Genomic DNA, 23,079 nt, shown 5'->3' with positions numbered 1-23,079 from the left:
AGGGTGTTGAGAAGTTTTTGGTATTTTGTGATGCGTCCATCACTGCTTTGGGGTTGGTCCTTATGTAGAAGGGATGAGTGATTGCTTATGATTCGATGCAGCTGAAGCTGCATGAGGTGTAGAATCCTACTCATTACCTAGAGTTAGGGGTATTGGTGTTTGACCTCAAGATTTGGAGACATTATGTTTATGGGGTCCGTTGTATTGTTTACACGGATCACAAGAGTTTGATATATATTGTAGACCAACCAAACTTGAACATGAGGCAACACAGGTGGTTGGACATGGTCAAGGATTATGAGTGCGAGATCCTTTACCATCCTGGTACATCGAATGTGGTAGCAGATGCATTGAGCTACAAGATGGCTGGATCTTCAACTAGGGAGATGTGTATGAGGATATCGATTGATTATCCACTTTTGGGCCTTGTCCTTGGGCCAAGTTCGGTAAAGGGTGAAATGGTCTTTTACCCTAGTTCAAACTCTTAGTTATGATTTGGGGTCTAATGATTAATTACATGTTGTTTTATGATGATAGCGCGGGGATTTTCAGACCAACAACCAAAAATTTATTTGGTAGATTCAGCAGTCTGAGGTGAGTCATCCTCTTTATGTTTAGCGGGTCGAAGGCACCAAGGCCGACCCATGATTTATTATGTTAGGGTGCTAGATCTCTGCATGACTCTTGTATGTGTATGTGTTTGTATGCTTAGTAGGCAGGGCCCAAAGGTTATTTTGTATGCTATTACTTGTTATTGTTGCATCTTTGTATGTTAGGCGGGGCCCGTTGTGAGAGTTAGGGCGAGGCCCATTAAACTCAGTGGGTGGGGCCCGTTATGCGAGTTAGGGAGAGGCCCGTTATACTCAATGGGTGGGGCCCGTTGATTGAAACATCTGTATACCGGGCAGGGCTCGATAACGAGCGGGGCCCATTATGTGTTGATATGTATGGTATTTGGTATTTTGGGGAACTCACTAAGATTTGTGCATACGGTTTATATTTTATGTTTCAGTTACTTTTGTTTCAACAGGGAAGAGTCTGGGATGATTAAAGAGCACGCACCACTTTATTCCGCATTTTGTGAATTACTCTGATATTTTGTGATATAGTGATATACTTTGGTCTACCTTGGTTGTATGAAAATGTTTTGGATTACCATTTTATTAAATTATAAATGAAGTTTTTGGGTCTTATTTTTGGGACGTTACACCATAAGGTCAAGTGCGCTCCGAACCTTCTTCGGTCTGGAGCGAAGGATTGGTGGAGACTGGTTACTGGTTCATACACTCCAGAGCAGAGAGCTTCTGTATCATGGGAGCAGTTTTCAGATATGTTCCGCTCAAGATATGTCCCTTTGGTTGAGAGAGAGAGATTAGCTCAGGAGTATTTGGACCTGAGGCAAGGGACGGTGTCGGTGACTGAGATCACCAAGATCTTCACTAAGAGAGATTTGTTTTGGCCTGAGTTTGCTGCTTCTGAGCAAGCACAGATGACCTGGTACTTGAGCATGCTCAAGATGGACATCCGCCAGTTTGTGTATACTAAGTGCAATCCCTGCTAATATGACCCGTCTGACCGCACTTGAAGCAGGAAAAACCACCCACCCTGGACACCCCATCGTGCGTCTTGTCGTACTTGCCACGACAGCTCCAACCCTACTGGTCTCTCGATCTCGAATCAGATAACTTGGGCCTCTTGCTTGAACCCCTGAACCTTCATCCTGATTTGGCTTTGTCTTCCTATCCATCTCTAGATCAACCCCTCTCTCTCTAGATATTGTAATCATATCATACAATGTCTTGCAACTGGATCGGCTCACCAGTTTATGACTTCTGAGCAGCAGGTTGCATTTGAGACGCTGAGACAGAAGTTATGCGGGACACTAGTGTTGAACCTGACTTTGTGGTATTTTGTTATGCATCCGTCTCCGGTCTAGGAGCGATACTTATGCATCGTGGGAGGGTTATCGCTTATGCGTCTGGACATTTGAATCTGCATGAGGTTCGCTATTTGACTCATGATCTGGAGTTAAGAGGAGTGGTGTTTGCTCTCAATATTTGGCCGCATTATTTGTATGGGGTCCGGTGTACCATCTACATGGATCACAAGAGTTTGAGATATTCCATGGATCAGCCAAATCTAAATATGAGGTAGTGTAGGTGGCTTGACAAGGTCAATGATTATGACTTTGAGATCCTGTATCGCCCAGGGAAAGCGAATGTGGTCGCTAACGATTTGAGCCGCAAGGCGGCTAGTTCCTCTATCGAGAGTCTATGTATGAGAATATTGGTTGATTCTCTGCTTCTTGATATGATTAGGGAGGCTCAGGTCGATGGAGTCAAGAAGGAGAATTGGAAACAGGAGAGACTCGGGGCAAGGTTGTCAGGTTCGCCACTGACAGTCGGGAATTATTGACCTGGTATGGACGGGTCTGGGTGCCAGAATTTGGTGGGGTCAGGCAGACTGTAATGGAGGAGGCGCACAAGTCTAGGTTTTTGATACACCCCGGATTCACCAAGATGTATCAAGATTTGAGGCTTAGTTATTGGTGGCCTTGTATCAAGAGGGTGATAGCCTAGTATGTCGAGAGGTGCTCGACCTATTAGATGGTCAAGGCTGAACATCAGATTCCGCATGCAAGCTGCAACCATTGGAGGTTCCCATGTTGCCTTATACGGCTAAGGGCTTCGACGTAATTTGGGTTATTGTAGACTGTCTGACCAAGAGCGCCCACTTTCTGGCCATTCGAGAGAGTTCTTCGACCAATCTATATGTGTGCGAGATTGTTGCTTCTGGTCTCTATTGTATCAAATCAATATGTTTGGTTCACATCACATTCTTGGAAGAAGTTCCATGAGGAACTGGGTACTAATGGGTTTTGTGCATTCTAATACTCCTATGGTGTACATGCAACCCTATAAACCTTGGATCTATGTTTTCTCTATTATACATGAAAATATTTGATATTCAAGGGTTTCATCCTAACTAGCATAATATGGAGCAACTATACTACAAAAGCCTAGTAAGATGACATACCTTTTGATGTAGCTTGAAGTCATGAACTTTAAGAGCTTAGCCCCAATAGTGTGGAAGCCTCAAGTGGAATCACAAATCACCAAAACCACCTTGGAAAACTTGAGAGAATAGATTACACACTAGAAATTAGCCCACTCTTGTATCCTCATACACTAGTGCCATTTCATGTGCCAAAGACCTCTTTATATAGTATATAGGATTAGGGTTACATTAATGTAAACCCTGATACCCATGACCTTTCATTTCCATAGGATCCATGGGTTAAAAACTCCATGGACTATCTATGAAATCTTAGCCCAACCTAAATGAACTTGGCCCATGCTATATATATATATATATATATATATATATATATATATATATATATATAAGAGTCTATATTTAATTAGTTCCTTCTTATCACTAAACTAATTCTAACATAATTCTTGATCAATACTAATAAATTAATATGATTCCATATTAATATATTAGAACTTATAATATATTAATATAAATCATAAACATACTATTCTTAAAAGACTATCCATATAAATTGTTTCGGTAAAGTGCAACCCAAATGGACCATGCTACTCTCGGGTCGAATACATACCAATAATGGTTATGGGCTTAGCCATCTAATCCAACAATCTCCCACTAGGATAAGTCTAAAACTATTATTGCATATGACTCAAAGATCCCGACTAGCAATCGTAGCTCTTAAAGCCGCTGCCGAACTCTGACCTAGTCAAATGACTTGTCCATTAGATAAGGGATCATATATTCCTCCATTCTAGATATCGTATGGACTGAGACATGGATTATAGTCATTCTCTCTGTCCATTTTTTGTTTCCCGATTTCTGATTTATGACAACTGACTAATTGAACAAATCAAATAAGTCCAGGCTTGGCCAAGCACTTAGGGGTGTCATCACTAAATCATCGAGGGCCCCACAAATATTGCTTTTATCCCTTCAAGGGTAAAAGGATTGGATAAACTTATGCTTGTACTAACCACTTGTTGAATCATACACAAAGGCACATTTTATAACATCAGGTTTGTTGGGTTGAAGATTTGTTCAAGGGTTGCGTCTTTGGGCTCGACTATTTGTTTATTTAATTTGTATTCCGGTTTGGGCCTGTCCAACCGAGAGCCTATTATGTTTATTATATAAGTATATGCTTGCATGCATATTAGGTTAATGATTTTAACGATTGATCTAGAGCATAACGATAGTATTTACTGATTTCTTTGATCGTTCTTGTAAACCTACCAATCCTCTACAGTTGATGTTCTTAATCGAGCTCTTCTGAGGATTTTGTTTTAATCATTCGACACGTTTGATTCACTCTTGCCTTGTTCTTATTTTCGTGTTCTTGCTGTTTTATAAATTACTTACCTGTTTAAGATCTAATCGATCTTCAAAGATTAAAGTTTTAATCTCATCAATTGGTATCAGAGCAGGTGGATGTGTAATCGATACACATCTTTTCTGTGAAAAGGTTTCAATTAGGGTTTTTCCGCAATCACTGATATTTATTGAGCCGTCATCTCATTATTGACGTATCTTGATATTTATTGTTTTGCCCTAATCTGATTTATTACAAGTCTGATCTTTAAACAGGTTTTTCGATCATAATGGACGAGTCGCAGTCAAACCCCATCAATATTTCCAACATCATCGGTTCAACCACGAAGATTCCAATCCTATATACCCATGATTATGAAGTCTGGGCGCATCACTTCGAAGACTACGTGATACGATCTGAGGATAATGGATACCTCATATGGGAAGCTATCATTAATGGACCTTTTTCTCATTCTGCAACGTCCAGGATTATCAAAACTCAAAAGGAGTACAATGATCTGCTCAAGGATGTTAAAGATATTGCACAAGATGAAAAGGATAAATTCCAGTGCAATATCAAGGCGTTAAGATTGATAAGATTCGCCCTTCAGTCCGACACATTCAGGTTGGTCAGCTCATGCACGACGGCAAAGGAAGTTTGGGATAGACTTCGCGAACTGTACTCTACAGACGAGGATCTTGAACATTCTATCCAAACCTTGCTCTTATCTGAGTTTGGAGAATTCAGGCAAGGAGCAGAAGAAACAGTGACCCAGACGTTCGATCGCTTCAATCATCTTCTCAGCAGGATGATCAAGCATGACATCGAAAGGAAGCTTATCGAGCAGAAGGTTACGTTCTTAAATGGTCTAAGGTCAGAATGGAGAGCTGTGGTGTCTACAGTCAAAGCCCATGAGCAGTTTAAATCATATTCTTTGGTGAAACTGGTGGGTATTCTCAAGTCCCAGGAGAAGATTGTACTGCAGGAGAAGAACGTTGTTTCAAGCCTTGGTTCGCTGGCCCTCCTATCAAAAAGTAAAGTTGTGATGGAGGATGAAGACCTTAACTTGGAGGAGTATGACCTCACGTCTGAGGATTATGCTATGATGGTGTCTAACCCCAAGAGGTTCATAAAGAAGAGATTCCCCAGCAATAAAAACCGAAACTGGCAGGGGAGTTATAGTTCAGAAAAAGTTAACAATGAACCGAAGGTTGAAGAGCCCAAGAAGGAACCGAAGGTGGATGGTGATTCTGGAGTAAGCTGTTACTACTGTGGTGGGAAAAACCACTATGCTAAAGATTGTGTCCTTAAAAAGATGGCTGAAAAGGATGATGAAAAGGATGAGGAAGCTGTGCTGCAGAAAAGGCTCGATGAGATGAGAAAGAAGAAGTCTACCGCTAACCCTTCCATGAATGCTCTTATTGTGCAGGGTTCGGTTGCTGATGACGAGTTCGGTAGCGTGGAAGTTTGGTCTACCGACTCAGAAGACGATGAAGTGAGGAAGCCTACTCATGGAAAGGCTTATGTGGCAAAGGAGGAGAGCAGTGGAGGAAGATGCTTCATCGTGTCTGATGTATCTCAGATGAGGGGATACAACACTGATGGTGGAAGCGATGAACCGAAGGGGCAGGAGGACATGTGCTTTACGGCCAAACCACTCAGCCAGCAGTTCAATGAGCTTGATGAACTGATAAAGAAGGTACAATCGGTTTTCATTTCATTTAAAGTACCACAATCCTCATATGAGAAAGAACTAAAAAATGTTAATACAAGAATTTCTAATCTAGATAGTAGCTTAACTCAAACTCGAGTCACCAATTCTAACCTAACTGATCAATTAAGTAGGGTGTCTTCGAAGAGTGAGGAGCGGCGGATGTGGATCGAGTTGAAGGAGTCTGAATTAGTTAAAATAAAAGACGAAAACATTTATTTACAAAGAGACAATTTAAAGTTGTTAAAACAGCGGAATGTTTTTTGTTTAATTGCAAAACGTCTTTATTCTAATATTACTCAGCTTCACTTGGACTGTGAAATAGGCCAAAAGATCCATCGCATGATTTTGCCCTTCCTTGAGTTTAAGGAGGATGAAATCGATGCCGAGGCTTATAATTGTGAGAGTGTGATATCATCTGATGACGTCAATCCAACCTACATGTATGGACTGGACAAAATAGAATCTTTCATTAAATCCAAGGACCACAAGGACATGCTCAAAAACCTTTTGGATGAAAATGATAGACTCAAACTGAGAACCGAAACCATACAAAAATTTGACTCGTTAAACGCCAACTTGAGCTCAGAAAACAAAATAGATGTTGAAAATGCATCTGAGCTTAACGAGGACGACAACATGAGTGAAATTTCTGTAGAGGACATGGTTGACTGCTCAGAATTTGTAAAAAGCGAACCTGAAAACCACAAGAATCTAATTTCTGAAAATTCAGTGTCGCTCGATTGTCCCAACAAAAGTCCCCGATCTTAGCAGAGAAAGCAGTTGTGTATCAATAAGTCAGGACCACTCCAAATCAAGTATACAAGGTCACTGGAGTAACCGAACATCAGACAGCTGAACTCACAGCTATTGTAAACGAAGACAATGCTGATGGCTGTGATGAGTACTTCTGGTCCGCTCCGATAGATAATGCAAACGAAACGGTAGGCTTATCAGAAAGAACCTCTTGGATGAGTAAAGGTAGATACATACCTGAACCCTTGAATAAGCCAGACAATTTCGATGAGCCAAGCACCAGTGGTACGAAAGAAATTCCTCAGGAGAATGAAAGTTCGGCAAAAGAAGACGTTCCCTCTACTTCCTCAGTTCAAAGTGAAACTCCTACAGTTCAAAATGAACCAGCCAAGGAGAAACCGAAAATGAAAGCTAATATTCATCATCAACCGAAGCAGATGAGGAATAAGAAACGTGAAAGGAACCAAAGATACAGGAAGAATCTCTCTGAAAGGAGGCAATTCTGGCAATCCCAGAATGTATACTTCTCACATCAAGACAAGAATCTGAAGTATGAAAACAATCCTGCCGGAAAGCCTGAGAGCCACAACAACCGAAAGCCAAGGTTCGGTTTAGAAGATAATAACACCCGAAAGCAAAGGTTCGGTTCAAAGAACGATTCCAATCGAAAGCAAAGGTTCAGTTCTGAAGTCAAAAGAGATCAAAACTCTATAGTCAGTCCCTCCAATGATCAAAAGCAAAAGGGTCACCTAGAGTCTCCAGCTAAGAAGTCCTCTCAATCTAAACTCACTTCTTCCCATTCATCTAATTCTTCCAATTCATCTCCATCTTGCTCTAAAGCTAATTCTGTTCATTCCCAAAAATCTCATTCGTCAGCTGAACAAAAAGGCAAACAGAAGGTTGATGCATCCAAACCAGAGTCTAAACCGAACAATCCCAATCCTAATAAAATAAAAGTCTTTACCATTAAAAAGAAAGATGAAACAACACTCATAAAACGAACATATTTTGTTGACATCTCTCTTACTATTCCAGTTCCTATGAAAAGCTCACGTGGACCTAAGAAACTTTGGGTTCCTAAATCTGCTTAATTTTTGAAGGTTATAAGTGACGAGCAGTTCGACGAAGAATGGTACATCGATAGTGGCTGCTCACGTCACATGACATGGAGGAAAGAGGAGCTCAGGGAATACATGTCTCTTGCAAATGGTGGCAATGTCAAGTTTGGAAACAATTCTTTCGGCACCATAAAGGGATACGGGATGATAACAAATGGTGACTTTACTATAAGGAAGGTGGCTTATGTGGAAGGACTACAACACAACCTCATCAGTGTATCTCAGCTTGTTGGAGGTACAGGTCTCAAAGTCTCATTCGACGATGAAGGTTCTGAAATTATTGAGAAGAAGACAAAGAAAGTAATTCTCAAGTCGGAGTGAAAGGGTGAAATGTTTCCTCTAAACCTTAAACCCATCAAAGGAAACCCAGCTATATGCTTGTTATCAAAAGCTCAATCTGACGAAAGCTGGTTGTGGCACCGAAGACTCTCTCATCTCAACTTTAAAGATATCAACCGAGTTGTCACTGGAGGTCATGTTAGGGGTCTTCCATTACTCAAGTTCGATAGAGATCATTTGTGTGCTGCATGCGAAATGGGGAAGCAGAGTCGTCAAAGTCATCCATCTGTAATTAACACAAAAGTTGTTGAACCACTCGAATTACTTCATATTGATTTGTGTGGTCCTTCATCTATCGAAAGCATCGGTGGTAGCAAGTATATTCTTGTTATTGTTGATGACTTTTCACGATTTACATGGGTGTTCTTTCTAAAGCTCAAAGCTGAAGCGACTCATAAGCTGAAAATGTTCATCAAGCAGATTGAAGTACAGCTCAAGAAGGTCGTTCGCAACATCAGGAGCGACAATGGTCTGGAATTCAAGAACAGGGAGTTTGAAGAATTTCTAGCAGAAAAGGGAATAAGTCACAACTTCTCAGCTCCCTACACACCACAACAGAATGGAATTGTCGAAAGACGAAACCGATCTTTGTGTGAAGCTGCCCGAACTATGCTAAGTTTCGCTTCCTTACCTCTTTATTTTTGGGCTGATGCTATTTTTGCTGCTTGTTTTACACAAAACAGGTCCTATCTCAACAAGCGATTCATGCTCACACCTTATGAGATACTAAACAACAGAAAGCCCAATGTGAAATTTTTCCATGTGTTTGGCTCACGGTGCTTCATCTTTAACTCTAAAGAACACCGCAACAAGTTCGATGTCAAAGCTGACGAGGGAATCTTTCTGGGCTACTCTCTCACATCCAAAGCATACAGAGTCCTAAACAGGCGTTCGAGAAAAATTGAAGAGACATATTACGTGACCTTTGACGATAGCTATGTCAAAAAGCTACAAGCCAAAGAAGACACCGCTGGGGAAATCTTTCCTCAAACTGGCCAAGTCACAGTCTCGATCGCTAATCTATACGAGAAATTTCTGGAGCTCTTTGACGAACCAGAGAAAGCTTCTCTCTCAGAAGCAGGTGCAGCAGACAACAAGGTAGACCACATGAAGCAAATTGTCGAAGAAGCTGCCAGGAGAATGAATGAAGGAGGATCGACTTCTGATGAACCTCCATCCAACGATGCTTCAGTCGAGGGGAGCCAAGCTCACAAGTCGAGGGGGAGCCAAGCTCACATGTCGAAGGGGAGCCAAGCTCTACAACTCCAATCGAAAATGCTTCTCCACCCGAAAGTCCAAATCCAACCGAAAATGCATCTCCAACCGAAGGTGCGTCAACGTCTGAAAGTCCAGCACCACAAGAAACCTCTGAACCTCAAGTTTCTAATAGCACATCAACCGAGGGGGAGCATGGTGATATGACGCTCGACTACGAAAGCCAATCCGAGCCAGAAGAAATGATCAACGCTGAACTGGACCCCACCTTTGATCCAAATTACCCTCCTCTTACCAAATGGACCAGAGATCATCCTATCTCTCAAGTGGTTGGTGATGTATCCGAAAAGGTTCTGACCCGATCACAACTGAAGGCAAAACAGACATCCTTATTTTCAAAGGTTGAGTTTTGTATGTTCAACTCATTCGTATCAAAAGTTGAACCGAAGACAGTTAACACTGCTCTCGATCACTCCGATTGGGTTCAAGCAATGCAAGACGAACTGAACGAATTTGAAAGGAACAAAGTCTGGCGCCTGATTCCAACTCCGCCAGATGCCTCGGTTGTTGGTCTCAAATGGGTCTTTAGAAATAAAATGGACAAGGAAGGGAATGTTATAAGGAATAAATCTCGTCTGGTAGTAAAGGGATATTGCCAGGAGGAAGGGATTAATTATGAAGAGACTTTCGCTCCTGTAGCTAGGCTGGAATCTGTAAGAATATTTCTTGCTTATGCTGCCCACAAAAACTTTGAAGTTTTCCAAATGGACGTCAAGTGTGCATTTCTTAATGGAGAGCTCGAAGAAACGGTGTATGTGGAGCAACCTCCTGGGTTCGTGAACGAAAAGTATCCAAATCATTGCTATATTCTGGATAAAGCTGTGTATGGCCTTAAACAAGCTCCGAGAGCCTGGTATGAAACGCTAACTAAATTCTTAAAGATGTCTAAATTCAAACAAGGTTCGGTTGACCCAACCTTCTTTCGCAAAAAGGAAGGTAGCCACCTTATGATAGTTCAAATTTATGTCGATGACATTATCTTTGGCTCTACGAATCCCAGCTTAACAGCTGAATTCAGAAAGTTGATGGAGACTAAATTTGAAATGAGCTCAATGGGTCCTATTAACTTTTTCCTTGGTTTAAATATTAGACAGGGACCCGAAGGCATCTTTATCAATCAGGAAGCTTACACGAAGACTCTCCTAGCAAAGTTTGGTATGATGGGAGACTCCAAAGTCAAAGTCCCAATGGCATTCGGCACCAAGCTAACTCCATCCCTAGACAAACCGGTTGTCGATATCACGCTCTATCGTCAAATGATTGGCTCACTAATGTATCTTACTGCTAGCAGGCCTGACATCATGTTTTCTGTGTGTTATTGTGCTCGATTTCAGGCAAACCCACGCGAACCTCATATGCTTGCAGTGAAGAACATTGTACGCTATCTCAAGCGAACCACCTCCTTAGGTCTATGGTATCCTTCCAACTCAGGCTTCTTCGTTCAAGCCTATTCAGATGCTGACCTTGGAGGATGTGGACTCGACAGAAAAAGCACAACTGGTGGTTGTCAATTCCTTGACAGGAAGTTGGTTAGCTGGCAATCCAAGAAACAAACGTGCGTGTCGTTGTCTACTGCCGAAGCGGAATACATTGCCGTTGCATCCTGCACCTCTCAAGTGATTTGGATCCAGAGTCAACTTCGAGACTATGGACTCAATATGAAGAAGATCCCACTATATTGTGACTCTGAAAGTGCAATTAGGATCTGTCATAACCCAGTGTAACACTCTAAAACCAAACACATAGCACTGAGGTATCACTTCATCAAAGATCACGTGGAAGATGGAAACGTCGAAGTTCATTTCGTAAGAACCACTGATCAACTGGCTGACGTCTTTACCAAAGCTCTTCCTGAAGCATCATTCAACAGAATATTGCAAGGGCTAGGTATGATGGAATCAGAGTCAGTACCTCACTCTACCTCTCAACCTCAAACGTAAGAAGCGAAACCAACCGAACGTTCGGGTTCGGTTAAACCATCTGACTTGTTCATCACTTCAAAGGTAGTTTTTCTTGGTTGTATATTTCTTGTACAAAAATTGTTTTTCTTAGTGTTGAAAGTATTTTCTGATTGCATGTCTAAATTCCTTGGTTTTCTTAAAATTTTCCAAAACCGAAACCTACCGAAGGTTCGGGTTCGGTTTCTTAAAATTTTTCAAAACCGAAACCTACCGAAGGTTCGGGTTCGGTTTTTCAAAATTTTGTTGAACCGAAACCAACCGAACGTTTGGGTTCGGTTTTTCAAAATTTTGTTGAACCGAAACCAACCGAACGCTCGGGTTCGGTTTTCAAAATTTTGTTGAACCGAAACCAACCGAACGCTCGGGTTCGGTTTTCAAAATTTTGTTGAACCGAAACCAACCGAACGCTCGGGTTCGGTTTTTCAAAATTTTCTGGAACCGAAACCAACCGAACGCTCGGGTTCGGTTTTTCAAAATTTTCCAAAGTTTTTTTTACTCTTTCTAAGTCTTATTTTTTTTTTTACTTATTTTTTTCTTACTATTTTTTTCTTTTATTTTTTTTAATATCTCTCAAAAACTCCAAAAATATCTTTCTCTTTTAATTTTGTTTGTGTGTTCATTCGTTTATGGGGATATAATTGATAAATTACTTAAGTGTCCCTAGAAGCATGCTGCTGTATGTGTCCCAAGCCTCATAAGATTTTGAATAATAGCCTTCATGACCTGGTATAAACAAACCTTGTCTTCCCAATAAGGCTACCACATTTATTCTAATCGTGAGCTACCTCACTCTTTTCTCACATGAGTTAAGAGTTTTTCTGCTTGGTCCTTATCTTCGCAGCAGAGGTACTTTATCTTCTTATACCATCTCCAATACACTTCTCCATTACATTCGTTTCATCAACGTAACCCTTGAGACTCTCAGAAATTACCACTGAGGTTTATGGTTACACAACATCTGTGTTTATGATCTTAGTTTCGTGCCACTACGAGCTGAGTGAAACCCAAAATTCAACACCAAATCTGAATTGACGGTGAACAATTAATTTGCTCAAGTTTTTCACCAAAGAATTGACGAATGTACCTTCATGAAATCTCAAATTTTATTTTGTGTGATTCCTATGAAATTGTTAAACACCATAACATTTCTTCCCTTGGGATCCAGTTTTTAATTTTTTTCATCTGGGATTTTATATTTTTCCAAGCCAATTTAAAATAAATTCCTACCTACTTGTTCAACAGACTACACCGGTCTCACAAGTACTTTGATCACTTTCTTTCTTATTTCAAGATTAGAATTGATGCATCAAAGCGAAAGCCACCCTAATGTAGCCTAATTAAAAGAAGCCTTTCAACATTTCTTAAAAAGTGTTTGATCGTAATTCAACGGGAATCCACATTAACACTTTAAGGTCTCTCTTGACCTTGAAGGAAGAGATTCGTGCCCGGAATCATCAGTTTCGTGTCATTATTGACATCACAGTCAATCCTAAAAAGAGTTGCTTTATTTCGTTTCTTTTTACACTCTTTGCACGAAAATCTTTGATTTTCCAAAATTCCATTACTAATTAATTTCAGGCCGATTTATTGCATTGGTGGTTAATAATTAAGACGTGGCCAACAATCCTCCACGTGGGCAGTTTATTCAAAAGATGCGATTTACAAGATAAGACGAAAGGTTGCTGACTCAGGCGGGAAATAAAAGGATTGATTTTCAACCGGTGGTAAAAATTCAAAAGGGGCGCGTGTGAATTTGAAACGCCCATTCCTTTGCTGACATAATGGACGCGTGTGAGAATTTCAAGCGATTTCTCTCTGGCATTTAAAGGCGCGTGAGGATTTGAAACGGCTTATTCTGAAACGACGCTTGTTGGGCGGCGTGATCCTAGGAATCTGACACTCTCTCTCCTACGTGATCATCGCATGCCTTAAATGTCATGCATCTGTCATTCCGGAAACCTTTACGTATTTCCATAGAAGATTTGAAACGATTTTTCTCTCTCCTTTTACCGACTATAAAAGGCAGTCAATACTTCCATTTACCTCTTTACTGCTTCAGAATTTACAAGAGAGCAAAAACTAGAAAAAGCTTCACTGTTCATCTTCTTCTACCTACAACAATGGCAGAATCTTCATCCGTCCATGCCACCTCACAAATCCTTCCCATTCGTCCTCAACAATGCTTGGTGATTGACCTAACACCGCAGGCGTATGATTCTTACATGTTTCCGATCATCGAGTGCTTGAAGTACTCGCAAATCGCTCCTGCACTATCACGGGTTGAGTCTGTGCCCATGACGATGCTCTCGCAGGTGTATGCGACTGCCTATTACGACAAAGCAGTCGAGCGGGTGTTCTTTGAGGTTGCTGATCATAAGACCTCGATTTCAAGGCAGCGATTCTGCACTCTGCTAGGGTTTGCTGCTGACTCTTCAAGAATCAATCCAGAGACGATTCCGGTGGGTCTTCTTTACAGTATGTTTTACAATATGGGGTACACGGAGGTGCTCATCTCCGTCGCAAAGTTCAAGAAATCCTGCTTGCCGCCGTAGTGGAACGGCATGTTCACAGTCCTCTTCAAGGGCTTGTCGGAACGGAGCTCAGGATCCGACGGTGCTAGTCGACTTTTCTTGTCGATCATGTATGCAGTTTACAACGGAGTCAACTTAGACTTTGAGTTGGTCCTCTGGCAACAGCTCATCCAGAGCCTTTCTTCTTCATCACGACATTCTGAGGTGTCGTATGCCCGGTTCTGGACTCTCATTACAAAGTGGGCAATGGATAAGTTCGACGTCCCCACTCCTGCAGGTGCATCGATGTCTTCAATCGGTACGTTTCATACCAAGAAGATCATCGTCTCTGATGCGTCCAAGTTCTCTTTCATTGGCTCTATTCCGGAGACAATGTACGGTGCTGTTCCTTCTGACAGCAGGATCATCAGGACGATCAAGGAGTTCAAACAGTCAGGGCCAAGGGAACTCACACCGGAAATGCTCAAGTCCATCCACGACGCTGACAAACCGGTGAACAGGGGCAAAAAGATGGAAAAAGGGAAGCAAGTGACCAAAGCTCCTGAAGGTCCTTCTCCCAGGAAGAGGAAACAAACAAAACCTACACAGTCACCACAACCGAAGAGGAGGAAGACTCAACCGAAGCGAAAGCTTGTTATCCCTTCTTCTTCGAGTGACTCAGAAGGCGAGAGTTCGGATTTGGACGGCTCTCATCGAGGCGAAACCCCTCAAAGAGGCAACACCCCACCCCGATCTCCTACTCCAGACATGGAAATCAATCATTCACCAGTTCCTTCACCTCCTCAAACCATCCCTACTTCCATTCCGACCATAACCCCCACTACCACTATTCCACCAACCTCTTTCCCTATACCACCACCCATTTTCACAACCGTAACTGAAACACCACCTGTAACCGAAACACCACCTGTAACCGAACCACCTCAAGCCAAAACCCAGCATACAACCGAACCTACCCACACTCAACCACCACCCGAAACTACCCCACCCCATACTCAACCTGAACCTACCCAAACTACTACACCCCCAGCTTCACCACCCCCATCATCTCCAGATCACGCCTCTGATGGAGATAACCCGTTTCTCGGCGGTGACAATATGACCTTCGATTCGGTCTACTATAGTCCGTTTCAGGTTCAAAGTGACGAAGAGGATGATGCTCCAGTGACAAAGAAACATCTGAAGGAGCTAAACGAGAAGGTTGATCTACTTCTTGCCTCATCTTCCAATCAACAGTCCTCTCTATCTGAAGCTGCACTTCAGAAGATTGTTGATGCCTTCTCCAGGGCTCAGCATGATTCGGTAGCCTCAGCCACTGGCGCCATTGACGCCTCCATAAAAGCATGTGAGGCAGCGACCGCAAAAGTCGATAAACTATTCTCAGACGCCTCTTCTCTGTTGAAGTCATTACAGGAGAGTGCGGATTCTACCAAGACAACTTTGGAACCGATTGTTCAGCAATTGGCAAAGTTCGTCTCAACGGAGTTGACCTCGTTCGCCAACCTTCGCCAATCAATAAGCGACGACAACTCGGCCCTTCGTGCCTCCATTGATGAGCGCCTCGCTAAGCTTCAGGAGGATCTAGCAGCTGAAAATTCATTGATGGACGTTCTGGCAAGCAAAACCACCGCCCTAAAGGTCAAGAGCACTCAGCTATCAAACTCTCAACAACAGCTGGAAGCTCTTCGATCCGAAAGGGAGGTCATCAAGACATGTGTTTCGGATGTACACGCTGCCTTATCAAACATCCTTGAAGCACACAATCCAATTCTCAACCATTCGGTGAGGCGAACCCTTGCTGAAAAGCTTTCTCTTGCCATGGACCTTCTCAGCAAAATCGAAGGCTTACCCAATTTCGTGTCCAATCCGAAACAAGGGGGAGAAGAGTTGAAGTCCGGATCGAAACCACCTCCTTCCTCCAAAGCTACTCACACAACCGAACCACCTCCGACTGGTCAAGCTTCGGGTTCGGGTGTGAAGGATAAAGGGAAAAACATAGCTGAGGCAGAAGATGATGATGAAGATGATGAAACCATTGCTGACATGTTGAAACGAAAGAACAGTCGCAATGCTGATGACGATGTTAATCGTGTGGCGCGAGAGGCTGAAGAAGCCGAACGCAAGCAGAAGGAAGCCCACGATCTCCTCGAGAGCAGGAAGACTCTCTTCCCTGCCTGGACTCGGGAGCGAATGATCAAAGAGGTCATAGACACTCCCAGCATCTTATGGCTCGAGCCGGTGATTTCGTTCGACTGCAATAATTCTGTCGATTCGCAGTTCGACATGCCGTTGACTCGAAAGGCGTTTATCTTCCACGCCTTCTCAAATATTTTTGAAGTCCCTCATCCGAACCCTGAGGTGGATAGGGAGTTGATCGAATTCTATCTGAAGGCTGCTCGTCCTCAGTATCTAACTTGGAGCGCCCAGAAGATAGTGAATGTCCGAGTACTGAAGCCTTACACCGAAGGAAGATTTATTAACGTTCGATTCAAGGTGATTCGAGGATCTGCAAGAACTACACATCATATTTCCTTGGCAGATCTACCGAACTTAAATCCTCATGATTGGATTGTTTTGCATAACATTCTCTTGACAAATGAAGCTGAATATGGTCCGATTATAGACCATATCAAGAGGATGATTGTCTGTTATATCATGGAGGTAGCCCTTATGGATCAGGAGGTAGCCACTGTCTTCAAGAAGAAACCGAAGATAGCTCCTGTGGGATCGGCCAGTGATCTCAATCAAATGAATATGGGCAAGATCGACCCGAGACGCAATTTGGTCATGTTCACTAGAGCAGAAGGACAGAAATGTCTCTTTGCTTTAGCTGACAAACATCTTTACACCACTGCTTGTCTAGAGCATGTGTTATCGATCATTCGAAGGTGTAAAGAGAATTCAGCGGATGATGTTAAGTACTTCAATGACATGATCCAGTGGTACATCAGGTTTAGGCAGACGATTCTGGCTCTTATCTCTCGTCTGTTTAACACCGTGAAGAAGAAGGTACCTGCCTCCGCTGCTGGCCCAAGTAATAAGTGAAGATCTCGCTCCAATTGACGCAAAGGGGGAGATTGTTGGGTTGAATATTTGTTCAAGGGTTGCGTCTTTGGGCTCGGCTATTTGTTTATTTAATTTGTATTCCGGTTTGGGCCTGTCCAACCGAGAGCCTATTATGTTTATTATATAAGTATATGCTTGCATGCATATTAGGTTAATGATTTTAACGATTGATCTAGAGCATAACGATAGTATTTACTGATTTTTTTGATCGTTCTTGTAAACCTACCAATCCTCTACAGTTGATGTTCTTAATCGAGCTCTTCTGAGGATTTTGTTTTAATCATTCGACACGTTTGATTCACTCTTGCCTTGTTCTTATTTTCGTGTTCTTGTTGTTTTATAAATTACTTACCTGTTTAAGATCTAATCGATCTTCAAAGATTAAAGTTTTAATCTCATCAAGGTTATTGATGCGTTTTCGTGCAATCAATGTATAACCAACACATAGTCAACAACTCATATCTCTAGGTTTGAAGAATATAAGATATTATCGTCTCATGATCACTCGTGATAAAATCCATGAAGTGATTCAAATGAGCGTGGGTTTAATCTAATACTCAAATCTCATTCCAGGAGCACTCATGAATGTTGTAGCAACTCTTGCTATGTCCAACACCTTAGACATCTACAAGCCATCTTCATGACTCTCTTAATTCATATCTACTTCCAACATATGACTGACTGTGGAGAATTTGAATAACTTAGTTATTCGGGAATTCAAAACATGCAAAGTGAAACACAAGAATAATACTAATCCTATATGGCCCCAAGCACCTTTGAGAGTAAATAAAACACCTTTTATTTAAACACCATATTGATTGCTCATTATTTATTGTATAATGTTTCGAATAATCAACTTAATACTTGAATCAAAATAATAGTCATGCCATGCTCCAAGCATGCACACTATGTTTGTCCAAACAATAGTTACGCTATACACCAAGTATGCACACCATGTTTGTCTATGATCTTTACTTTGTGGAATAGATCAATTGAACATAATTCCAATGATTTTCATTTCATAATCCCAAATCCTTACCATAAATGTACGAATTCCAAATTCCTGCCATTTACCGAAATTTGTTAGATTCTAAACTAATATGCATTGATCCTCTTGTAATGACTATGCACAAAAATCACAAAGACTTGTCCTCAGACATTACAGAGTATTCCAATGGAGATCAATTCCATGGAAACGAAGTCTCAAATTCAAAGTACATTGCTTTGAACATCCTTCTTGCATTAAGTTCTCTAATCTTACACATATTTAATGGATAACTTCCACCTATGAAACATTTCCATATTCCCATTCTGACTATCACTTCTGAACAAGAGTTGCCTTTTTTCAGAATATGTCAATATGGTCCTTTCCACAAAAAAAATTACACCATACTTCCAACTGTCCATGAGCAACCAATCTTTGGTAACCCTTAGATTGTCCTCGACAATTGCTTAATCCCTTTAGTCATATCCAGTTCTAGTACTTTCCCTCTTAATGCCATAGACATTTGGAAGAATTTAGAACATATGAATATTATAGCAAATGCAATTGATCCTATATCCGAAGCATATGGGACACGATTCATGATGTCTCACATAAAGACATGATTCTAGATCAGTCTTTTGCTATAATATTTTTTATTTGCCATGTTTTCATAATTCGACTATGAAGAAGGATGCCGTAATCATAATCGAATTTGAGAATGCAATATATACAGAATTTCCTTATGTTGAACCATTCCAACATAAAATTCACACACACACACACACATACACACACACACACACACACACACACATATATATATATATATATATATATCATTGACTAAAGATGATTAAAATCTCAATCTAAGCTTTTAGAATTGAAATGAGGTATAATTTCAATTTTGTTTTCTATAATTAACATTGCTAACTTGCAATACTTACCATAATTATCATGCTCCCACTAGCATGATGATTATTAGCATAACAATTATGCTCCCACTAGCTTTGACATGTATCCAGAAATTAGTTGGACTTCTAGAAATCAATACTTTATTGATTTTTTCTTACCAAAGTTCAGATTTCTGATACGAGATGCTTTTATAAGACTTTATCAAAATCATAGACCTTTCCTAAGATAGCACCCATGTGTGTCTAAACAATTTCAGAACTATCAAAAAGGATGCCGTAATCATAGTCTCAATTGTTTAGACCTTTTCCATTCCTCACAAGTCCATGTTAGTGTGCCGGTTAACCACGCACGCTCCACTAATGACTTTGAGAATGCAAATATCACAATTGCTATCTACTTAAAACCACTTAGTGAAAACGTTTCCTCACCATCATTTTCATGAATCGGAGAGAAACCTTATGACACTTAGATTTTATGGTGTATATGTTTCTATCCATGTGAATTTGTCAAAAGCATAATCACAAGATAAAGTTAGTGGCAAATCCAAACTCATATGGACTAAACTTGTGTAGTCTTAGCTTCTTGCCACCTGGCAACACAAGGGCCTGCCATTGCTTCCAAGTTGTTATACAACCAATTGAGAACTCTCAGAACTCATATGCAAAGCCAACTTTAACTGGAACGGACACATAAATAGGAATATGTTAACACGATAGGTTGTAAACCTCAAGTTGTGTGCTAGTGATAAACTACAAGTTTTTTTCTTGATTAGTTCTTGAAACTCTTTCAGGATCTTTTAGACTCCCACTGTCCTCTTGACATCTAAGACTCTCTTGCCAAGAACCATTCCTTTACAAAAAAAATATTCAAGAGATAGTGTGGATTCTTATCAAGACAAACACTTCACACAATTGGCCTTAGTTGGTCTTTTTTTATCCAAAACATTACAACTTACCAATTTCAAATATACAAGAGTAGAACACACTGTACTCTCACATTTGACAAGTGTTAATAAACCTTCTTTAATATGTGTCACTCAAATTACAATCTTGGAGTACGAATCTAAGACTTGTAGTGGAACTTAGTATGACTCAACTTTTTTTTATAACCATTTCAACAATTCATGACTCCTCTTCTTAGCCATAAGAATGCACTAAGATGTCCTTAGAGGATGAATTGTTATATGGTCTCACAATCATTAAGATGATCATAAAACATGATACTAAAGTACTCTCCCATATTTTCAAATTTGAGAAACTTTTATCTTTCTGCCAAATTTGATTCTACTCATTCGTTCTACCAAACATCGAAACTTTTCCAATGCTTCAGAATTATACTTAAACTTGTAAGTATAACCATATTTACATGACGGATAGTCTTATCGATCATTGTGGTGGGCTTGACCGGTGCACAAGAATGTGTACTCGATCCCTTAGTCCTTCACTTGACTCACATATACATGTGAAAAAGGAATTAGTCTTACTTTTCCAAAGATGAAAATTCTCATTCATCATACAATACAACTTGCATGATTCCATGTTTCGGTCCAATTGAAAACTTGGGTGATGAGAATCTTTCGTTATTGGGTAAATTTAGACACTACCACAAGTGAAAGAATCAAATTCATATTTCAATTATTGCTAGAAATATAAAAACATCAATTTTCCATAAATGCCATTGCAAGGAGATATAAAGTAAAACAAAATTTTATTTATTTATAAATGCGGAAAAAACTTTTTCCTTACAATGCAACTTTAAATGAAAACTATGCTATTACATATTTTCTAGCAATCTATCATAACTTCTCTAAGTAGTAGCTTAAGAATCCGATCTTCGAACCATGCGATTGAAATCCATCTTCACGATCAGATTCAACATACTCTTCCTTTAAGTTTCCTTCCCTTTGCTTGATCCTGCCAAACATAAAAAATGTAGCCGAGTCACATTTTTGTATTAAGAATCATCAATTAGGAACTTAACAGAGTTAGATAGTGGACTTACCTGAAGCAGAGTCAAACTTTTTGATTCTTCCTTCTCTCAGATCCTTCAGGTAGTTAGGACATGCTTCCAATGTCCCATTCTCTCGACAATAAAGACATACAGACTTATCCTTTCTCTTTACCTTTTGGTCAACCGGGTTGACCAAGGCCGATCCCTGTCCATTGGGAAGAGAAAGCTTTTCTGGACTTCCAATGTTACCATTGTCAATGTCCTTGGAAGTTTGAGAAATAGACCTTCGACCAATATTTGCTTGACCATTACGCCAAATCATTGCTGATTCAGCAGCAACAAGCAAATAAGAAATATCTATTAGGGTCATGTCGTGATCTGTCACATAGTAGTCTTTGATAAACTCACTGTATGACTTAGGAAGTAACTGAAGAACCCAGTTAATAGCCAACTTTCTTGGAACAACAACACCCAACATTCTCAACCTGTCAATGTGTGACTTCATTCCTAAGACATGAGTGCACACAGGTCTTCCATCTTTATGTTTCATTACTAGTAGGGCTTGAGTGACCTTGAACTTTTCAAGTCTTTGAGCTTGTGGGTCAGGGAAAATAAATGGAGGAGGTGGAGGTAGAGAAGTATGATTTCCATGAACCAATCGCGGGAAATCATCTTCATTAGGAAAGCTTGTTCCAAGAGATATGGGAAGATCATAGTTGTCTGAACCAGAAATCTACAATGGGAGAAATTCAAGTTAGTTGATTTAAAGTACTTAATAGAACACCCAATATGAAATATTAAGGCTAGGACCCAACACAATATTTTACAACTTGGAAGAGGGATGTCGTAATCCAAGCTATAAAATATTTGAAGGTAGGTGAATGACGATTCACCAATTTCCACCATGAAAAACGAAATAAATATTAGGTTTTAATTGGATTGAAACTCCTAGAGCTTTAGAGATTCATTGAACTTTTCAATGGCATGTTTAAATCTCGATTATGCCCTCTCAAGTTTGTGACCGGGATGCCGAGGATCACAAACAAGGTGTGAATAACCACGCAAATTAACTTGGTACCCTTAATTTTATCACCTAATCGATGTGACGGTTAACCACATGCGCTCCACCGATTTATAATAGAACGTAAGCCACCCTTTACCAACCTTGTTAAATCCAAGTTAGTGTGCCGGTTAACCACGCGCGTTCCACTAACGACTTAAGCAAGGTGCGAAGTGTAATTTCATGGGTTAGCACCAAATTCACATTTTCCTAAAGTAACTAAGATTGAGAATATATAAAATGTTTATTTACTTTATATTTATCATTATACTTATAATGATAATTATAGTACTTTTCCTACCCGTTCGGCTAACGACCCTCCACCTGTCAAGGAAGCGGTGGGTGAGAGCGGACACCCATTAAACTGCCATTTTATAGGCAACAACCTTATACCCTCCTTATAGACTGGCTTCGTGAATGAGGCCTACTAACGGTAACACTGAATTGATCTTATATATATATATATATATATATATATATATATATATATATATATATATATTATTAACTTATAATACTATAAAGTATAAGAGTTGAATTTTAACTTTTAAAACTTTACAAATTCCAAAACTTAAGGGCAAGTTTTGAACTATTCAAACACTTTTCATTTCTATAACATATGAGTTTTAATTAAGGTTTTAAAACTTTTAATGAAGAGACTCTTGAACATCCATAACTTGAGGACAAGTTATGGAGTCCATAAGACACATTATGATGAAAAAGACTCTTCAATTGTGTAACTTATGGAAATCTTATGAGTTTTAATAATCATAAATGGACTTTTCATATAACTTGAGGACAAGTTACAAAAACACAAATTATGAACAACTTTTAGATCAATTTGGATTGAAAACATATTATTACATAACTTTTCTATTAATCTAAATCAACTCATAAGAATAAGATAATTCAAATCAAACAATTTTCATGAAATTAGCATAACCATTAAACTAATACAAAACATGAATCTATTGACAAATATCTTTGATATTGGATTAACATGAACATTACCACATCAAAAACAGGTTTACAAGTTCAAAAACAGCTTAGGG

This window comes from Lactuca serriola, chromosome 9 (assembly GCF_051521515.1).
Source record: "Lactuca serriola cultivar US96UC23 chromosome 9, Lser_US96UC23_V15, whole genome shotgun sequence".
Lineage (NCBI taxonomy): Eukaryota > Viridiplantae > Streptophyta > Magnoliopsida > Asterales > Asteraceae > Lactuca > Lactuca serriola.
Note: the sequence above shows the minus strand (reverse complement) of the source record.